Source organism: Mobula birostris, chromosome 3, assembly GCF_030028105.1.
Source record: "Mobula birostris isolate sMobBir1 chromosome 3, sMobBir1.hap1, whole genome shotgun sequence".
Lineage (NCBI taxonomy): Eukaryota > Metazoa > Chordata > Chondrichthyes > Myliobatiformes > Myliobatidae > Mobula > Mobula birostris.
Window position 1 is genome coordinate 163,244,413 of NC_092372.1, and position 22,587 is coordinate 163,266,999.

Sequence of the window (22,587 nt, forward strand, 5' to 3'; positions counted from 1 at the left end):
CTCCTGTATTTTTTTTAATTGACATAAGAGAATGAATATATGTACTTGTTTAAGTTGAAAGAGTTTCTTCAGGATATGAAAATACTCTCACAGTTCCTGTGACAATGAGTCACAGAAGCATAAAGGTCAGAAACAGGACCATGCCAACCACTGTACTTGCCTTTACTAATCATGCATACCTGCATTTGGTCTACAGCCTTCTATGCCCTTGCTATTTCAGTGTTGTGAGAGTACCTATTGCTAATTGCTTCTTAACAAAATAGATATCCTGCTCAGATCCCAATTTATCCCCCTCACCTTATACAATACTTTATCCATCCCCACTCAGATCCCAATTTATCCCTCTCACCTTATACAATGCTTTAGACATTCCCATCACAAGGAAAGGATACTTACTATGTGCCCATCTATCCCCCTTATAATTTGAAACCCTCTATCAAGATTCAAGATTGTTTATAGTGATTCTTCAGTATGAATGTAAAGGAGAATGAAATAATTGTTACTCTGGATTTGATTCAGCCTTAAAAGCACAGTAAGCATAAAAACATTACAAAAACAAAAAAACACACACATATGCACTAAATACAAAAGCAATCCTATAAAACACAATGTAGAAGTAACTACTTAGACATAGACTGATTGCATGTACATAAAGTGACACGGTGTATGAGGGGAGTGGTCGGGTGGGTAAATGGATGGTGGTGTTGATCAGCCTGATGGCTCGGGGGAAGTAACCATGTTTGAGCCTAGTGGTCCTGGCGCGAATGCTTCATAGCCTCTTCCTGATGGGAATGGGACAAACAGTCCATGAGCATCCTTCACACCAGGAGAACAAAATCCAAGCAGTGCAAACTCTTTACAACTGACCTGATACATCCCAGGTCACATCCTTCTGTAACCCCTTTTGCACAATCACATCCTTTCTAGATTAGAAATACACTCCAAGCATTGATGAATCAGTGCTGCACAACTGTGTTAAGCAGACTCAATTTACATCAGCGTTTTACAGCCAACTGAATAGGAACACATCAGCACAGGTCAGGTTCAAATACATGTTCCAGTGATAAAAATACATTTCCAACACACTTCAATAACAAACGCCAACTAAATTTCTGGCTCTCAAGGATATGGTTTTTATGTATAATATTTTCTGAGATCATAACTCTTTTGTTAGTGCTTATATTTCAGAAAGCATAATGGCCAGATAATGAAATCAAATTTATCATCGAGCCACATTACATAATTTCACAGCGAAACAAACTTCAATTTTCTAAATGACCATCCTGACAAATATAAAACCTTCAACTGGAACTGAAAGCAGCATTATATTGCATAATTTATTTTATATAAGATGCAAAATTAAGGAAAACAAATGATAATGTACTACTCCAAATGCCAGTAAAATGTACAGATTAAGCCATTTCTCCAGCTGTGCAGCGTGTAACAGAAACTACCATTACTACAACTGTAAAACAAATTATTTAATTGGGTCTAGGTTTAGGTAATGAACAAATCACAGAAATCTGTGCTTTGTTTTCAAAATGTATTTTGTCTGTTCACATCTTTTAAAGTTCTACCTTCATGCTAATTGATGAGCCAGATCTTCCTACCATCCAAAGTGCATGTGCACTTGTACTCACTGGTGGGAAGCATAGATAAAAAAGAAACTTGCTGAGCTTCTGGATCCTTGAGGTGCAGTGAGATATCTGTGGTGAATAGGCATCAGGTTCCTGGGTGTCAGCGTGTTAGAGGATCTATTCTGGGAGTAGCTTGAAGCTCGGAACTTGAAGCTGCACACCCTGACTTTCAGAGCACGTTTGTTCTTATGGCACCTCTCAGCCAGCTCTTGTGCACCTCATTGGCTCCATCATGATTCAGCCAACAAATATTCTCTGCTTAAAGAACTCAACAAGCCAGGCAGCATCTATAGGGGGAATAAACAGTCAATACTTCTGGCCAAGGCCTTTCGTCAGGACTAATGAAGAGTCTCAGCTCAAAAGTCGACTCCTTATTCCACTACATAGATGCTGTCTTCAGCATTTTGTTCAAAGTTCATATATGTTACCATACACAATCTTGAGACTGAATTGAATTGACTTTGTTACTTACATCCTTCATCTACTTGAGGAGTAAAAACCGTTACATTACACTTCCGTCTAAATATGCAATGTGTAATTAGCATGTACAACAGGATAGTCAATATAGCATAGAAATACAGTTTTGTCAGCACGTGTTAAGCAGTGTGATGGCCTGGTGGAAGAAGTTGGCCTGGAGCCTATTGGTCCTGGCTTTTATGCTGTGGTACCATCTCCTGGACAGTAGCAGCTGGAACAACTTGATGGCTTGCACCAAGAGTGATATTAAAATCTAACCTGCACTACATTGGCCCTTATCTTGTAATCACAAGTAAATGGATTTTTTGTTATTGTGGTGTATATGGATTTCAGCAAGGCATTTGATAAGGCACCCCATGCGAGGCTTATTGAAAAAGTAAGGACGCATGGGATTCAAGGGGACATTGCTTTGTGGATCCAGAACTGGCTTGACAACAGAAGGCAAAGTGTGGTTGTAGTCGATCCATATTCTGCATGGAGGTCAGTGACCAGTGATGTGCCTCAGGGATCTGTTCTGGGACCCCTACTCTTCATGGTTTTTATAAATGACCTGGATGAGGAAGTGGAGAGATGGGTTGGTACATTTGTTGATGACACGAAGGTTGATAGTAGTAGCTGGAACAGTTTGAGGTTGGGGTGACTTGGGTCCCCAGTGATCCTTCCGGCATTTTTTCCACACCTGTCTTTGTAAATGTCCTGAAAAGTGGGAAGTTCACATCTACAGATGCGCTGGGCTATCTGCACCACTCTCTGCAGAGTCCTGCAATTGAGGGAAGTACAGTTCCCTTAGCAGGCAGTGATGCAGCGAGTCAGGATGCTCTCAAATGTGCCCCCATAGAAAGTTCTTAGGATCTGGGGCCCACACCAATCTTCTTCAACTGTCTGAGGTGAAAGAGGCACTTTGTGCCTTTTTCACCACAGAGCCAGAATGTACAGACCACATGAGATCCTCAGTGATGTTTATGCCGAGGATGAACTTAGAGCTGTTCACCCTCTCAACCCCAGATCCATTGACATCAATAGGGGTTAACCTGTCTCCATTCCTCCTGTAGTCCACAACCAGCTCCTTTGTTTTTGCAATGTTGAAGGAGAGGTTGTTTTCTTGACACCACTGTGTCAGGGTGATGACTTCCTCTCTGCAGGCTGCCTCATTATTATTTCAGATTAGGCCAATCAGTGTAGTGTTGTCAGCAAATTTAATTAGCAGGTTGGAGCTGTGGGTGGTGACACAGTCATGGGTATACAGAGAGTAAAGGAGGGGGCTTAGTACACAGCCCTGAGGGGCAGAGGTGTTGAGGGTCAGCGAGACAGACATGAGGGAGCCCATTTTTACCACCTACTGGCAATCTGACAGGAAACCCAGGATCCAGCTACACAAGGCCGAGATCTCTGAGCTTCTTGTTGAGCCTGGAGGGAATTATGGTGTTCAATGCTGTGTTCAATGTTCAATTCTTCCTGAGAGAGCTAAAGAAATTTGACCTGTCCCCTAAAACCCTCATTAATTTTTATAGATGCACTGTAGAAAGCATTCTTCTAGGGTGCATCACAACCTGGTATGGAAGTTGTCCTGTCCAAGACCGGAAGAAGCTGCAGAAGATCGTGAACACAGCCCAGCACATCACACAAACCAATCCTCCATCCATAGACTCACTTTACACCGCACCCTGTCGGAGCAGTGCTGCCAGGATAATCAAGGACACGACCCACCCAGCCAACACACTTTTCGTCCCTCTTCCTTCCGGGAGGAGGTTCAGGAGCTTGAAGACTCGTACAGCCAAATTTGAGAACAGCTTCTTTCCAACTGTGATAAGACTGCTGAACGGATCCTGACCCGGATCTGGGCCGTACTCTCCAAATATCCGGACCTGCCTCTTGGTTTTTTTTGCACTACCTTACTTTCCATTTTCTATTTTCTATTTAGGATTTATAATTTAAATTTTTAATATTTACTATCCATTTGTACTCCAGGGAGCACGAAGCTTGGAATCAAATATCGCTGTGATGATTGTACGCTCTAGTGTCAATTGTTTGGCGACAATAAAGTATAAAGTAAAGTAAAATATAAACTGTAGTCCAAGAACAGCATTCTCACATAAGCATCCCTCTTCTCCAGATGTGCAAGGACGGTGTGCAAAGTTGTGACTGTTGCATCATCTGTCGATCGGTTGTGTTGGTAGGCAAATTGTAGGGGGTCCAGATTCATTTTATCATGAGCATACTCAATAAATCAATGGAATAAGAACCATAACAGAATCAATGAAAGACCAACCAAATAGGGCATTCACCCAGACTGCAAAAGACAACAAGCTGTGCAAATACACAAAGAAATAAATAATAACAGATAAATAAATAAACAAATACTATCGAAATCGTGAGATGGAAACTTCTTGGAAGTGAGTCTACTGGTTGTGGGAACACTTCAATGATGGGGCAAGTGAAGCTGGGTGAAGTTATCCCCTTTGCTTCAAGAGCCGAATGGTTGAGGGACAATATCTGTTCCTGAACTTGGTGGTGCGTGTCCGAAGGCTCCTGTACCTTCCTTCTGATGGCAGCAGTGAGAAGAGAGCATGATCTGGGTTGTGGGTAATCCTGATCATCGATGCTGCTTTCTTGCACCAATGCTTCATGTAGATGAGCTCAATGGTAGGGAGGGATTTACTGTGATGGACTGGGCAGAATTCATTACTTTTTGTGGGATATTCTGTTCAAGGGGATTGGTGCTTCCATACCAGACTGTGATGCAGGCTGTCAATATACTCTTCAGCACACATCTATAGAAGTTTGTCAAAGTTTTAGATGTCATGCCAAATCTTCACAAACTCCTAAGGAAGTAGACATTCTGCTGTGATTTCTTCCTAATTGTATTTACATGCTGGGCCCGGGGCAGGTTCTCTGAAATGATAACACTGAAGAATTTAAAGTTGCTGACCCTCTCCACCTTTGACCCTCCAATGAATACTACCTCATGGACCTCTGGTTAGCCCCTCATGAAGTCAATAATCAACTCCTTGGTCTTGCTGACAGTGAGTATGGGATTGTTGTCAGGGTACAACTCAGCCAGATTTTCAATTTCCCTCCTACATGCTGATTGATCACCACCTTTGATTCACCACTTAGGACAATGCTAAGGTCACCAGCAAAGTTGAATGTGCCGTTGGAGCTGTGCTTAGCCGTACAGTCATAAGTGTAAAGTGAGTAGAGCAGGGGGCTAAGCACACAACCTTGTGATGCATCTGTGCTGATGGAGGTTGTGAAGGAGATGTTGTTGCCAATCCAAACTGACTGGGGTCTGGAAGTCAGGAAAACAGAAATCAAGTTGCATAAGAATGTATTGAGGCCAAGCTTATTCATTAGTTTTGAGATGATGATGGTATTGAATGTTGAGTGATAGTCAATAAAGAGCATCCTGATGTTTGCAACTTTGAGCTTTGCTCTTTAGTCTCTGCCTGTCTGTCGGCTGGAGAACAGCCAATGTCCCAAGGACAGATGTGTCAGAGCCAATGCACTCCACTGGAGGCAATGTTGCATGGCATCCAGGCTGGAATTGGTGCTGCCCCCAGTGTTTGCTCAGCAGAAGACAAGCTGTATTGTGTTCAACTACAGAGACTCAGGGTCTTGGCTTATATATTTTTTGTTTGACTGTATTTTATTGATAACCTACATGTGCTTACTACCTTGTATGTGCGTTGTGCTGTGTAGGACTGTTGATATTGTATTTTGCTGTATCATGGGTAATCGTGTGGTTGAATGACAATTAAACTTAAACTTGAGATTGAAATGATCAGATTTATCAAAATGCAGTCTGAGCTTGGAACAGTAGGCATTCCTTATCTTAGTATTGCAGTGATCTGGTGTGCTAGGACCTCTGGTGCTACAGGTTATATGTGATGGTAATTGGGCAGCGCTTTCTTCAAACAAGCCTGGTTGAAATCCATGACTATGATTTAAAATGTGATGGGATAGATTGTTTCTTGTTTGAAGACAACATCATGCAGTATCTCAAGCAATTGATTAACATTGGCCACTGGTGGTATGTAAACTGCAGTCAAAATTATGGAAGAGAATTTGCAGGTAAGTACAACAGACGGCATTTGATTATTACAAACAACAGAAAATCTGCAGATGCTGGAAATCCACACAAAATGCTGGAGGAATTCAACAGGCCAGGCAGCATCTAAGGAAAAAGTACAGTTGAAGGGTTTCAGCCCAAAATGTTGACTGTACTTTTTTTCATAGATGCTGCCTGGCCTGCTGAGTCCCTCCAGCATTTTGTGTGTGGTGCTTGCATTTGATTGTTAGGTGTTCAAGTTCACATGAATGTGAGTTTGACAAAACTGCCATATCGAAGCACCACTGAGCGTTTACCATGAAACATACACCTCCACTTTTTGCCTTTTTTGAATCAGCAGCTTGGTCTATCCTATGAGTCAAGGAGCCTTTGGGTCTGATCGCTGTAACTGGTATGCTGGGAGTAAACTATATCTCAATTACACAAAGGACACAACAATCTGTCATTTCCCTCTGATACAGCAACCTTGTTCTCCAGCAATTGCACATTCACTAACAAGATGCTGGGTAGAGGCAGTCTCATTCCTCTGCATTGTATGCATTGCTCAAGAACGTTAGCGTTTGCTGAATCTCCAATGTTTTTAATATGCTCTGCTTTGTTGTCAGTATCTATCTTGCACATCTTGATGTCAGCTTTCCTACTTATCCCTCTCTTGATACTGCCCCTGATATTTCCTCTTCTGAATGTGCCCACAATTCTAATCTCCAATTCTCCAGACCCTGATAGTCCTGAACTTTTGATGCCAATGCCTGGGTTATCTAAATTCCCAGTGTCAATAGCTGTCTTCGTAAACCCTTGATAATACTGTATATGATCTGTCTCAACAAACTCCTTATATTAATGCCAAATCTCAAAAACCCTCTATGTCTCTGGATTAGTTTCCTGAAGCCTCAGTTTCTATGGCTAGCTTCCCCAACTACCCCAATATCCATAATTGACTTCCCCGAATTGCCCATTCATATAGCTGACTTTGACTAATCCATGACCCCTATAGCTTGTTTTCCCAAGCCCCCAATGTCTTTGGTGACTTTTCTGAATCCTTGACATCCAAAACCAGCCTCTCCAACACTCAATACTACCACCTACTGCTCCCAAATCCACAATATCTATGTTTGACCTCCCTAAATCTTTATGGTTATACTCATGTAAACCTCCAACGTCTATGTTTGACCTCTGTGAACTATGAACATTTATGGGCAGCTATCCTGAACCCCTGGTCTTCATGGCTGTTTCCCCTAAACTTCTCTGAATGCCATTGTCTATAACTAACCTCACATAAAACTGGGGTAGCCCTTCCCATCGAGCATCTTATTAACATATGCCTGTTAAGATTTTGAAGCTGAACGTATCGATTTAGAATGCAATTTTCCTACTGCCCAGCAGGTTTACAGTGGACGTAAATTTAGTGGCACTCCAGTCAGCTTTGGAGAACCTGGACAACGGCAATACTTATGTCAGGGTGTTGTTTATTAATTAAAGCTCTGTTTTTGACACCATCTTTCCCTCATTACTAATCAACAAATTTTAAGTCCCTGTGTGTCAACATCTTAGAGAATCTGTCCTTGGCCCAACACACTGATGCACTCATGAAGAAGGCATGCCAGCATCTGCATTTCATTAGGAATTTGAGGAGATTCTGCAAGTCACCAAAGGCTCTGGCAAATTTCTACAGATGTACCATGAGAAGCATTCTGTCCAGTTGCATCACAAGCTGATGCGGAGGCCCCAGTATGAAGAATTGAAAAAGGCTGCAGAGGGCAGAAGATACAGCCAGCTCTATCATGGGCACAATTCTTCCTGCCATCAAAGACATCTTCCAAGGGCAAACCCTGAAGAGGGAGGCATCCATCATTAAGGACCCTCGACATCCAGAACATGCTTTCTTTTATTACTCACTTTGGGGAGGAGGTAGAGGACATGAAGACCCACACTCAAATGTTTTAGGAACAGTTCTTCCCCCCCCCCCCCGCCATTTGATTTCCCAACAGACCATGAACCCATGAACGTTGCCTTGCTATAGCTCTTCTGCATGATTTTTAACTGATATTAATTTTTATGTTTTGCACAGTACTGCTGCCACAAAACAACAAATTTCACATCTATGTCCATGACACTAAACCGAACTGTGATTTTGAACAAAAACTCAAAGCCTTCTGTATAGCACAATTAATAATCCAAATATGACATTCAACATTATTAAAGTGTAGGTCTTCCAACAGAATCACTGTTTTATCCTAAGCTAAAGCTCAGTATTCCTACACAATGTGTGGAACCTATATTAGAAATGCATTCTGTCAGATGGGTAAATTCTCTATGAGCTATTAGTTTCACACATAGATTCAATCTTCCACTGTGGAGTATTAGGCATATAGTTCATTTGAAGTAAAAGAGCTGTAAATGCAATTTTATATTGGGCAATTCCTCTGAGAAATAGACTAAAAAAAAGACTTCAAAATTAATTGAAGCCAGGAACTATTGAACTGGACAGAGCTATTCATCATTGAAATCACTGGTCAAAAGGAAGAAGAAAAATGTAGGACATTCTGTCCAGTGAACGATCCGTGCAAGAGATGAAGCTTGAGAACAAACTATCACAATGGCCTTTTTATTTCTCTGTCTGTTTAGGAGCCCTAATATAATTATATTAAGATTTTGAATATATATATTTTTTGTGAAAGTATATATATATATATATATATATATATATATGAATAAATTTGCTTTTCATAACTTGTTGGCTCCTGAAATCCAAGTTTATGACTATGGACATGAGTATTCCTTACAGTTTTTGACATGTCTGATGCTTTAGTTTATGGTGTTTTTGTTAAAATACTCAATATGCTTCAATGGGTTTACTGTTATGGATTTCACTACTAGTTACTTTTATATTTATGTGCTGGAGCACTTTTTTTATTTGCAGTAATTTTGCGAATAACACTATTCTTTGCATTTCTGGTCAGATGCTAAATGCATTTCATTGGCTTTGTATCTGTACTCGGCACAATGACAATAAAGTTGAATCTAATCTAATCTTGAATCTAATCTAGTTGTTTCTTCTCCACTGCCATTTAAAAATCAAAATGATTTTCTTCTTCCTGATTTTACTGGGACTGTTCTTAAACATTAAAACCTTCTGTGAGAATGTTGTATGACTAAAACATGTGAAGTAGTAATAAAATATGTTGAACTCTGCTTCTTAAAATCAATTGTATGCAAATCAGAGGAATTTGATGGGAGCAGCTTTTAGGGGATTTTAATGCACACATTTTACTACATTGTACATTTAGCATATACAGAAGACCACTTTCTACTCCCTTAACTGTCCCCATCTGTTGAGCTGGGGTGTAATCCCAGCAAGACTTACTTCTTATGACCAATTCGCTTGCATGGTATCAGTGTTTTCGGGTGCCTGTGACACCTGAGTAAACTTTTACATTCGTCAGTTTATTTTCTTATTTATTTGACTGCAATTACTTAAACTTAAAAACAATTAATGTGTAATGATACAGATTTTGATTCATATAAAATCTGAAAGCACCATTTCTTAAAAGATAAAGCTAAACAAATGTATGAACTGAGATTCAGAAATTTTCCAATTAAATCAAGGCACATTAATTCAGTTATCAGCAGAGTTCTCTCTCTACTGCTGATAACTGAATTAATGAATGCTGCATCGTAATGCTTTTTAAATGAAGGAAATAGAGCTCTGAAAATAAAAATGACCTAATTACGATGTGTGTATTAGCTCTATCAGTCTGTAAACTTTAATTTCCAGTTGAATCATACTCATGAAGAATTTTCACACTGACAAACTTCTAATTAAATCCATGGCTCTCAGGCAACTTCTGTCTCTCCCAAATACTCAAACAAGGAAGAATTTTAACCGGAAACATCGACTGTACCTCTTTCTATAGATGCTGCCTGGCCTGCTGGGTTCACCAGTGATTTTTATGTGTGTTTCAAGAATTTTAAGAGGTTAATTTTAGCACTTTATTTAGTTGTTTGACTCAGAGTTCTATTCTTTGGAGAGGACAGCTTATCCCTTCACCAGTGAACTGCATAAGTATAACATAAGTCATAAAAAGAAATATTCCAGTAAACAATATAGAACATAGAACAGTACAGCACAGGACAGGTCCTTCAGCCCACAATGTTGTGCTGGCCCTTAAACCCTGCCTTCCATATAACCAGCCTCCACCTTAAATTCCTCCATATACCTCTCTAGTAGTCTCTTAAACTTCACTAGTGTCTCTGCCTCCACCACTGACTCAGGCAGTGCATTCCACACACCAACCACTCTGAGTGAAAAACCTTCCTCTAATATCTCCCTTGAACTTCCCACCCCTAACCTTAAAGCATATCCTCTTCTATTGAGCAGTGGTGCCCTGGGGAAGAGGAGCTGGCTGTCCACTCTATCTATTCCTTTTAATATCTTGTATACTCTATCATGTCTCCTCTAATCCTCCTCCTCTCCAGAGAGTAAAGCCCTAGCTCCCTTAATCTCTGATCATAATGCATACTTTCTAAACCAGGCAGCATCCTGGTAAATCTCCTCTGTACCCCTTCCAATGCTTCCACATCCTTCCTATAGTGAGGCAACCAGAACTGGACATAGTATTCCAAGTGTGGCCTAACCAGAGTTTTATAGAGCTGCATCATTACATCGTGACTCTTAAACTCTATCCCTCGACTTATGAAAGTTAACACCCCATAAGCTTTCTAAACTACCCTATCTACCTGTGAGGCAACTTTCAGGGATCTGTGGACATGTACCCCCAGATCCCTCTGCTCCTCCACACTACCAAGTATCCTGCCATTTACTTTGTACTCTGCCTTGGAGTTTGTCCTTCCAAAGTGTACCACCTCACACTTCTCCGGGTTGAACTCCATCTGCCACTTCTCAGCCCACTTCTGCATCCTATCAATGTCTCTCTGCAATCTTCAACAATCCTCTACACTATCCACAACACCACCAACCTTTGTGTCATCTGCAGACTTGCCAGCCCACCCTTCTACCTCCACATCCAGGTCGTTAATAAAAATCACAAGAAGTAGAGGTCCCAGAACAGATCCTTGTGGGACACCACTAGTCACAACCTTCCAATCCAAATGTACTCCCTCCACCATGACCATCTGCCTTCTGCAGGCAAGCCAATTCTGAATCCACCTGGCCAAAGTTCCCTGGATCCCATGCCTTGACTTTCTGAATAAGCCTACCGTGTGGAACCTTGTCAAATGCCGTACTAAAATCCATGTAGATCACAACCATGTAGATGGACTGGTCAAAGAACACTGAGGCTATCTGCAAGAAGGGTCAGAGCCATCTCTATTTCCTGAGGAGACTGAGGTCCTTTAACATCTGCCAGACGATGCTGAGGGTGTTCTACGAGTCTGTGGTGGCCAGTGCGATCATGTTTGCTGTTGTGTGCTGGGGCAGCAGGCTGAGGGTAGCAGACACCAACAAGATCAACAAATTCATTCATAAGGCCAGTGATGTTGTGGGGATGGAACTGGACTCTCTGACGGTGGTATCTGAAAAGAGGATGCTGTCCAATTTGCATGCCATCTTGGACAATTTCTCCCATCCACTACATAATGTACTGGTTGGGCACAGGAGTACATTCAGCCAGAGACTCATTCCAACGAGATGCAACACAGAGCATCATAGGAGGTCATTCCTGCCTGTGGCCATCAAACTTTACAACTCCTCCCTTGGAAGATCAGACACCCTGAGCCAATAGGCTGGCCCTGGACTTATTTCTTGGCATAATTTTCATATTACTATTTAACTATTTATGGTTTTATTACTATTTAATTATTTATGGTGCAACTGTAACGAAAACCAATTTCCCCCGGGATCAATAAAGTATGACTATGACTATCCACTGCACTACCCTCATCTATATGCCTGGTCACCTCCTCAAAGAACTCTATCAGGTTTGTTAGACATGATCTGCTCTTCACAAAGCCATGCTGACTGTCCCTGATCAGACCATGATTCTCTAAATGCCCATAGATCCTATCTCTAAGAATCTTTTCCAACAGTTTTCCCACCACAGATGTAAAACTCACTGGTCTATAATTACCCGGACTATCCCTACTACCTTTTTTGAACAAGGGGACAACATTCGCCTCCCTCCAATCCTCCAGTACCATTCCAGTGGACAATGAGGACATAAAGATCCCAGACAGAGCATCAGCAATCTCTTCCTTCGCCTTGTGGAGCAGCCTGGGTCCCTCGTCTCTTGGAGCAGTGTCGACCAATAGTGCACATTGTCATATTTATGACTGGATGCTAAACCATGAGCAACTGTAGAGCATTGATATTAGGATAAATCTTTGATCTCTACACCCAAGCAATCTGCATCAGAAATGGTGCATACTTTATACATATCTGTGTAGCATTGATGTAAACCAGATACTGTAGATCAACAAGGATACTTAAACTGTGATAGTCATAGTCATACTTTATTGATCCAGGGGAAAATTGGTTTTCGTTACAGTTGCACCATAAATAATAAATAGGAATAAAACCATAAATAGTTAAATAGTAATATGTAAATTATGCCAGTAAATTATGAAATAAGTCCAGGACCAGCCTATTGGCTCAGGGTGTCTGACCCTCCAAGGGAGGAGTTGTAAAATTTGAAGGCCACAGGCAGGGATGACTTCCTATGACGCTCTGTGTTGCATCTCGGTGGAATGAGTCTCCGGCTGAATGTACTCCTGTGCCCACCCAGTACATTATGTAGTGGATGGGAGACATTGTCCAAGATGGCATGCAACTTAGACAACATCCTCTTTTCAGACACCACCGTGAGGGAGTCCAGTTCCATCCCCACAACTTCACTGGCCTTACGAATGAGTTTGTTGATTCTGTTGGTGTCTGCTACCCTCAGCCTGCTGCCCCAGCACACAACAGCAAACATGATAACACTGGACACCACAGACTCGTAGAACATCCTCAGCATCGTCAGGCAGATGTTAAAGGACCTCAGTCTCCTCAGGAAATAGAGATGGCTCTGACCCTTCTTGTAGACAGCCTCAGTGTTCTTTGACCAGTCCAGTTTATTGTCAATTCATATCCCCAGGCATTTGTAATCCTCCACCATGTCCACACTAACCCCCTAGATGGAAACAGGGGTCACCGGTACCTTAGCTCTCCTCAGGTCTACCACCAGCTCCTTAGTCTTTTTCACATTAAGCTGCAGATAATTCTGCTCACACCATGTGACAAAGTTTCCTACCGTAGCCCTGTACTCAGCCTCATCTCCCTTGCTGATGCATCCAACTATGGCAGAGTCATCCGAAAACCTCTGAAGATGTCAGGACTCTGTGCAGTAGTTGATGTCCGAGGTGTAAATGGTGAAGAGAAAGGGAGACAAGACATTCCCCCGTGGAGCCCCAATGCTGCTGATCACTCTGTCGAACACACAGTGTTGCATGCACACGTGCTGTGGTCTGCCAGTCAGGTAATCAAGAATCCATGACACCAGGGAAGCATCCACCTGCATCGCTGTCAGCTTCTCCCCCAGCAGAGCAGGGCGGATGGTGTTGAACGCACTGGAGAAGTCAAAAAATATGACCCTCACAGTGCTCGCTGGCTTGTCCAGGTGGGTGTAGACACGGTCGGGCACGTAGATGATGGCATCATCAACTCCTAGTCGGGGCTGGTGAGCAAACTGGAGGGGATCTAAGTGTGGCCTGACCATAGGCCAGAGCAGCTCCAGAACAAGTCTCTCCAGGGTCTTCATGATGTGGGAGGTCAATGCCACCGGTCTGTAGTCATTGAGGCCGCTGGGGCGCGGTGTCTTCGGCGCAGGGACGAGGCAGGACGTCTTCCACAGTACAGGAACTCTCCAGAGCCTCAGGCTCAGGTTGAATACATTGTGAAGTACTCCACATAGCTGAGGGGCACAGGCTTTGAGCACCCTGGTACTGACACCATCCGGTCCTGCAGCCTTGCTTGGGTTGAGACGTTTCAGCTGTCTTCTCACCTGTTCAGCTGTGAAGCCCACTGTGGTGGTTTCGTGTGGGGAAGGGGTATAGTCATGAGAGCAGGGTGGGGGAGACTGTGAGGAGGGGTAGGAGGGGAGAGTGGAATATGTGTTGGTTGGGGGCCGACAACAGATGGCTCATGTGGGGGATGGGCAGGGGCCACAATGTCAAATCTGTTAAAGAACAGGTTAAGTTCATTGGCCCTGTCCACACTGCCTTCAGCTCCTCCGTTGCTAGTTTGCCGGACCCAGTGATGGTCCTCATCCCCCTCCAGACCTCTCTCATGTTGTTCTGCTGGAGTTTCCACTCAAGCTTCCTCCTGTACCTGTCTTTAGCCTCCCTGATCCTGGCTTTCAGGTCCCTCTGTATTGCCCTCAGCTCCTCCCTATTTCCATCTCTGAACGCCCTCTTTTAGCATTCAGGATGTCCTTAATGTCCTTTGTTACCCATGGCTTGTTATTTGAATAAGAAATGACAGTTCTTGTCGGAATATTGCAGCCTCTACAAGGTGTGAATACGATTATTGGGGGTACGTAGAGTGGGGTGGTGTTCATCATGTGACCCATTGCAATTCACCTGCTGCCATAGGAGATAGCTGATGGTCACCATATCCCTGGCTCAACACACATCATTGGAACATCTGGATAACAAAGGCATCCCCGTCGGATCCCTATTTAGTTATTGATTGTGGCTCCATCTTTAAAACTATAATTGCAAACAAATTCATGTTGAAATCTCTCGACCTAGAATTCGGCACCTCCCCATGGAACCAGATCCTTGACGTCATGACCAAAAGACCATAGTCAGTTAGGGTAAACAGCAGCCACATTCAATTTCAATGCTGTTGCTCTGCAAAGCTGAGCCCTTAGTGCTTTACTTTACTCCCAATACACTCAGAAATGTATGATGAGATTATGCTCTAACTTTATCTACAACTTGGCAAATAACATCACTGTACTGGGCTGAAAACCTCACACACCTATGAGACAGAGTACAGGAAGGAGGTAGAGGGCCTAGTGGCACGGTAGCAAGACAACAGCTTTTCCCTCAATGTCCGCAAAACGAAAGAGCTGGTGGTTGGCTTCAGAAAAAGTGGAGTAGAATAACCGTTTTGTATGTGTCAGCAGTGCTGAGAAAACCCCAAGTTCCTAAATAGAAATATTACCAAAAGCCTCTCCTAGCTTAGAGAGTTTTGAACCCAGCTCAGTCCATTATGAAAAGCAACCACTTAACTACTGATTCAGTCTACATTTACCGCTGCTTCAGGGAAGTAGCTGATATAACTAAAGGCCTCCCACCCGTCATTCTCGTTTCCCCACCTGGGCAGGAAAAGGCTTGAAAACATACAGTACCAGGCTGAAGGAAAGCTTCTATCCTGTTATTATAAGAACCTTGAATGAACCTCATATACGATAAAGCTAAACTGTCAACCTCTCAGTCTATCTTGTTCAGACATAGAGTCATAGAACACTGCACATCATAAACAGGCTCTCGGTCCATCTAGTCTGCGCTGAATTATTAATCTGCCTTGTTCCGTCGATCTGCACCTAGACAATAGCCCTCCATACCACTCCCATCTATGTACCTATTCTTTTATATATTGAAATTGAACCAATATTCACCCACTGACAGCTTGTTCCACACTCTCTCCACCCTCTGAGTGAAGATGTTGCCCCTCACGTTCACCTTAAACCTTTCACCTTTCAGTCTTCACCTTGAACTCAAGTTCTAGGCGAACCCAACCTCAGTGGAAAAAGCCTGCTTGCATATCTGTAGCTCAAATAATTTTGCAAACCCCTATCAAATCTCCCCTCATTCTTCTACACTGTAGGGAATGAAGTCTTAATCTATTCAACCTTTCCGTATACCTCAGGTTCTCAAATCCTGGTAAAACTATCGTAAACTTTCTCTGCACTCCTTCAATCTTATTGGCATCCTTCCTGTAGGTAGATGACCAAAACTGCACACAATGCTCCAAATTGGCCTCCCCAACATCTTATACAACTTCAACACCACATCCCAATTCCTGTATTCAAAACATTGATTTATGAAGGCCAATGTGCTAAAAGTCTTCCTTCTGGCCTTATCTACCTGTGTTGTGACTTTCAAGGAATCATGGATCTGTAGTCTCATATCTCTCTGTTCTACCACACTCCTCAGTGCCCTGCCTCTTACTGTGTAAGACCTATAGTGGTTTGTCCTACCAAAGTGCAACACCTCACACTTATCTGCATTCAATACCATCTGTCATTTTTCAGCCCATTTTTTGAACTGGTCCAGATTCTGCTGCAAGCATTGATAATTTTCCTTGCTGTGCACTATACTGTAATCTTGCATCATGTAAAAATTTGCTGATCCAGTTTACACATTATCATCCAGATCACTGATGTAGATGACGAACAATAATGGACCCAGTACCGATCCCTACAGCACTCCATTGGTCACAGCCTCCAGACAGAAAGGCAACCATCTACTACGAATCTCTGGCTTCCCCTGTGAAGCTAACATCTAATCCAATTCACTACTACATTTTAAATGCCAAGCGACTGAATCTAATGGACCCTCCCATATGGGACTTGGTCAAACGCCTTGCTAAGGTCCATGTAGACAGCATCCACTGCCTTGTCTTCATCAACTTTCCTGGTAAGTTCATTAAAAAGCTCAAAAGATTAGGAAGACATGACTTACCACGCACAAAGCCATGTTGACTATTTGTAATCAGGTACTATCTATCCAAATACTTATACATCTAGTCCATTAGAATACCTTCCAATAACTTACCCATCCACTGTCAGGCTCACTGGTTTATAATTTCCTGGCTTATTCTTAAAGCCTTTCTTAAACTGCAGAACAACATTAGCTGTCCTCCAATCCTCCGGCACCTCACCCGTGGTGAAGGACATTTTAAATATCTCTGCTAGGGCCCTTGCAATTTCAGTACTTGTCTCCCACAGGGTCCGACAGAACACCTGTAAGGCCTTGGGAATTTGTGCACTGTAATTTGCCTCAAGGCAGTAAACATCTCCTCCTCTGTGGCCTGTATAGGATCCATGACTTCAGTGCTTCTTTGCCTCACTTCTACAGACCCTGAGTTCATCTCCTGAGTAAGTACAGATACAAAAAATCCACTTAAGATCTCCCCCATCTCTTTTGGCTCCATGCACAGATGACCTCTCTGATCTTTCAGAGGCCTAAATTGTCCCTTGCTATCCTTTTCCTCTTGGGATTCTCCTTCACCTTGTCTGCTAGAGCAACCTCATGCATTCTTTTAGCCCTCCTGATTTTCTTCTTAAGTGTTTACTTGCATTCCTTTTATTCAAGTACATCATTTGCTCTTTTCTGCCTATATCAGATATGCACCTCCTTCCTTTTCTTAATCAGGGCCTCAATATCTTCCAAAAGCCATACTTCCCTAAACTCGCTAGCCTTGCCTTTTATTCTGACAAGTACATACAAGCCTTGTACACTCAAAAATTTCACTTTTGAAGGCCTCTCACTTACCAAGTCTACTTTTGCCAGAAAACAACCTGTCCCAATCCACACTTGCCAGATCCTGTCTGATACCATCAAAATTGGCCTTTCTTCAATTTAGAACCTTAATCCTTCTCCATAATTATCTCAAAACTAATGGCATTATGATCACTAGATAAAAATGCTCCACCTCACACACTTCTGTCACCTGCCGCATCTCATTCTCTTATAGATCAAGTATTGCACTCTTTCTAGTTGAGACCTTTATGTGCTGATAAAGAAACTTATTTGAACACATTTGACAAACTCTATCCCATCCAGCTCTTTTGCAGTATGGGAGTTCCAGTCAATATGTGAAAAATTAAAATCATCCAACAGTTTCCAATCTCTCTACAAACTTGCTCCTCTAAATCCCACAGACTGTTAGGTGGTATATAATATTGTTGTTGTTGTTGTTCATCCTTCGTAGTTGAAGATGACCATGGCTTCAAAGTCAAATGGGAGATTGGTGGCTGTGGGTCTGAAGGTGACTGATGAGGCCAATCTGGGCCCTGAAGGCTCGCCCACATGTGGGACACAAGTGGGGGGGTGCTGTCGTGGCAGTGGATGCTGCTCGGGCCTTGCGCACAGCACACTTTCGTTGTGCCTCGATGATGCAACTGACTTCAGCAGCACGGGCTCCTGTGGTGATCTTGCTGCACCAAGCTGGACAGCGCCGAGCTGGTATATAATGTAAGCCCACTAACATAGTCATCTTTTATTTATTCCTCAGATCCACCCATAAAGACTCAGTAGATGAGCTTTCCAGCCTGTTTTGTCTGAACATTGCTGTGATATTTTTCCTGATTATTGATGACACCCCTCCCTCTTTGAACACTCCCCTCCATTAATAAATAAAACAATGGAACCTGGAAAATTGAGCTGCCAGTCCTGCCCATCCTTCAACCAAAACTCACAAATGACTGCAATGTCTTAGTTCTATATTCCATCCATGTCCTAAACTCATCTGCTTTTCCTACAATACTCCTTGCACTGGAATATACTCAACTCAGAAAATTAGTCCAAATATGCTAAATCTTTTGATTCATGACTTTGTATGCAGGCTTAACATCTTCCTCCACAACCATTCCCTGCTTGCTCTGGTGCCCTGGTTCCTATCCCCCTGCAACTCTAGTTTAGACCCAACCATGTAGCACTAGCAAACCTTCCCACAAGGATACTACTATCCCTCCAGTTCAGGTGCAAAATGATAATTCTGTACAAGTCCCACCTTCCTTAGATGAGAGACCAATGATGTAAAAATCTGAAGCCTTCCGTCCTGCACCATCTCTTTAGCCACATGTTAAACTGTATGATCTTCCTATTTATAGTCTCACTAGCACGTGGCACACGTAGCAATCCTGAGATCACAATCCTGGAGGTCCTGCCCTTTAACTTAGCACCTAACTCCCGGAACTCACTTTGAAGAATCTTGTCACTCTTCCTACCTATGTCATTGGTGCTGTCGTGGAACATGACCTCTGGCAGCAATTTAGAATGCTGTGGATTCGATCCGAGATGTCCCTCACCCTGGCACCCAGGAGGCAATATACCATCTGGGAATCTTGGTTTTGTCCACAGAATCTCCTGTCTGTTCCCATATCCAATGAATCCCCTTTCAGCACAACTCATCTCCTCTCCCCACCCCCCTTCCATTCTGACCCACAGAGCCAGACTCAGTGCCAGAGACCTGACCGCTGTTCCGTTCTTCTGTTAGGTCAACTGGCCAACAGTATCCAAAAGTGGTCTACTTGTTGTTAAGGGGATCAATCACAGCACTACTCTGCACTAGCTGCCTGTCTCCTTTTCCACTCCTGAAGCTCCCCTAGTTACCTGTGGCCTGCACTTCATTGTATTGCACTTCGATCAACCCTTCCACCTCTTGAATGATCCAGAGTTCATCAGCTTCAGCTCCAATTCCTTAACATGGTCTGAAAGAAGCTGCAGCTGGCTGCATTTCCTGCAGGTGTAGTTGTCAGGTGAGGCCTCCCTGCCTTCCCACATGCCACAAGAGAAGCATTCTGTTATCCTGCCTGGCATCCCCCCACTCTAACTGTGCAATAAGAAAGAAAGAAAAAAAGAAAAAAAAATACCCACAGCATGCATCTCTCCTCTCTGATGCCTCTATCAGACAAAGCCTGAAATTCCTTTTCTGGCACCGACCCACTCATGGAATGGTTGTTCCCACAATGCCACTCTACTGAGGCCTAGCTTCTTTTTATTGGTCCTTGCTAAATGCCTAATTATGCTCAATTCAACATCACCAAAGGAAATGTGGCATGCAGAATGTCCCGACTGCCCCACTCACTTCTTTTGAAATCTCTCTCCCGCAACACAATCCGACAACCAACAATTCAATTCAATTCAATTTAACTCATCTCCAAAGGAATTGTGGTACAGAAAATGTCTCAACTGCCCTAGTTCACTTTTCTTTGAAATTTCTCTCCTCTGTGTGTCACGGGAACACTATATTCTGGATTCTATTACTGTTTTTTTCCTTGGTATTAGGTCAACAGACTTAGAAATGAGCTCTTTGGTTTAGAATGGCCAGATTAAAAAGATCAAGGTGTCAAGGCCAAGTGCGAAGGACAAAATGGTGTTCAGAACACTAGTCCAAGTGGCTTTACTCACCTCGGTGCTGAGCTGACTCCATGCTGTGGCCTTGCTTTCAGGGACTCTGCAGTTCAATGTTCTGTATATTATTTGTTTTTTTTTATTGTTCGCACAATTTGTTCTTTTTCACACATTGGGTGTTTGACGATCTTCGTCATGTGCTTTTTAGTGGGTTCTATTGTGCTCCCCTGTTTTGTATCTGTCTGCCAGAAGACGAATCGCAGGGGGTTGTAAGGTGTACACACTTTGATAATAATTAAACTTTGAATGGGCATAGGTAAAGGTGAGCATACCAGGTTGCAGAGTAGAAACAAAAATCACTGCGTTTCAATAATACCTGTGACTATTAATTGTTAGCCAATGCAAAGCTGTTGAACTCACAGATTCAGTAATTTTAGATAATGCTTCCTCAAGGTAAAAGATGTTATGAAGATTTTGTGTTCTGTAACGCCTACAATGAACGCCTACTATCACTTTCGACAGCATAATCTCCCTGTCAGCAATACAATTTTCAAACTTCGTCTTTCCAGACTCTGCTTAAAATCCATATCTATGCCCTAAATTCAGTCAACATTCCTACACCTTACATTCTTGGCTTTAAATCTGCTTTCTGTCTCCTTATAGATGGCCTGAAGAAATAGATAGTAATACCATGGTGAACACTGCTGATGAAACAGGTCGGGCTGGAGTATAATTTTGCCAAGAACACAAAATGGGTGAGAGTGAAGTGACAGTGACTTTTTCTGCATTACAACTTTCTGAAAGTAGTAATGCAGGAAATTTCACTATAAATCAAGTGGCTTGAAATACCCTACCCGTTTCACGCCATATTTTAATGCAAGGAGTATTGTGGGTAAGGCAGATGAACTTAGTGTATGGATAAGCATGTGGAATTATTTTGCAGCCATTGGTTGTGGAGGGGCAGCTCAATGTTTTAGGGTTCTGTTGTTTCAGACATGATAGATGGGGAGGTATCAAAGGGGAAGAGATGGCGTGCAGCAACTGTGATTAGATGCAACAGACTGAAGAGCCCATCTACGAAAGTTATATAGATGGAACTGAGAAATAGGAAAGAATGATCACATTGATGAGCCTTTTATACACCTCTCAACAGTCAGAGAGATTTAGAGGAGCAGATCAGAATCAGAATCTGGTTTATTATCACCGGCATGTGACATGAAATTTGTTAACTTAGCAGCAGCAGTTCAATGCAATATATAACCTAGCAGAGAGAAAGAAAAAAACATAATAAATAAACAAGTAAATCAATTACGTATATTGAATAGATTTTTTAAAATGTGCAAAGAACAGAAATACTGTATATTAAAAAAAGTGAGGTGGTGTCCAAAGCTTCAATGTCCATTTCAGAGTTGGATGGCAGAGGGGAAGAAGCTGTTCCTGAATTACTGAGTGTGTGCCTTCTGGCTTCTGCACCTCCAACCTGATGGTTACAGTGAGAAAAGGGCATGCCCTGGGTGCTGGAGGTCCTTAATAATAGACGCTGCCTCTCTGAAACACCGCTCCTTAAAGATGTGGACAGTGTGAACAGTGTGGACAGGGCAAAAGAACTTAACCTGTTCTTTAGCAGATTTGACATTGTGGCCCCTGCCCATCCCCCACATGAGTTATCTGTTGTCGGCCCCCAACCAACACATATTCCACTCTCTCCTCCTACCCCTCCTCATAGTCTCCCCCACCCTGCTCTCATGACTACACCCCTTCCCCACACGAAACCACCATGGTGGGCTTCACAGCTGAACAGGTAAGAAGACAACTGAAACGTCTCAACCCAAGCAAGGCTGCAGGACCGGATGGTGTCAGTACCAGGGTGCTCAAAGCCTGTGCCCCTCAGCTATGAGGAGTGCTTCGCCATGTCTTCAACCTGAGCCTCAGGCTCCGGAGGGTTCCTGTGCTGTGGAAGACGTCCTGCCTCGTCCCTGTGCCAAAGACGCCGCGCCCCAGCGGCCTCAATGACTACAGACTGGTGGCATTGACCTCCCACATCATGAAGACCCTGGAGAGACTTGTTCTGGAGCTGCTCCGGCCTATGGTTAGACCACACTTAGATCCCCTCCAGTTCGCCTACCAGCCCCAACTAGGAGTTGAGGATGCCATCATCTACCTGCTGAACCGTGCCTACGCCCACCTGGACAAGCCAGCGAGCACTGTGAGGGTCATGTTTTTTGACTTCTCCAGTGCGTTTGACACCATCCACCCTGCTCTGCTGGGGGAGAAGCTGACAGCGATGCAGGTGGCTGCTTTCCTGGTGTCATGGATTCTTGA

The 22,587-nt window shown here is 43.0% G+C and overlaps 1 protein-coding gene across 1 annotated transcript in view; it reads right to left on the reverse strand.

Annotated features, from left to right (window-relative positions):
* LOC140195385 (contactin-associated protein-like 2) overlaps positions 1–22,587 on the reverse strand; it is a 1,890,266-nt gene that overhangs the window by 821,098 nt on the left and 1,046,581 nt on the right. The gene's annotated exons all lie outside the window — the stretch shown is intronic.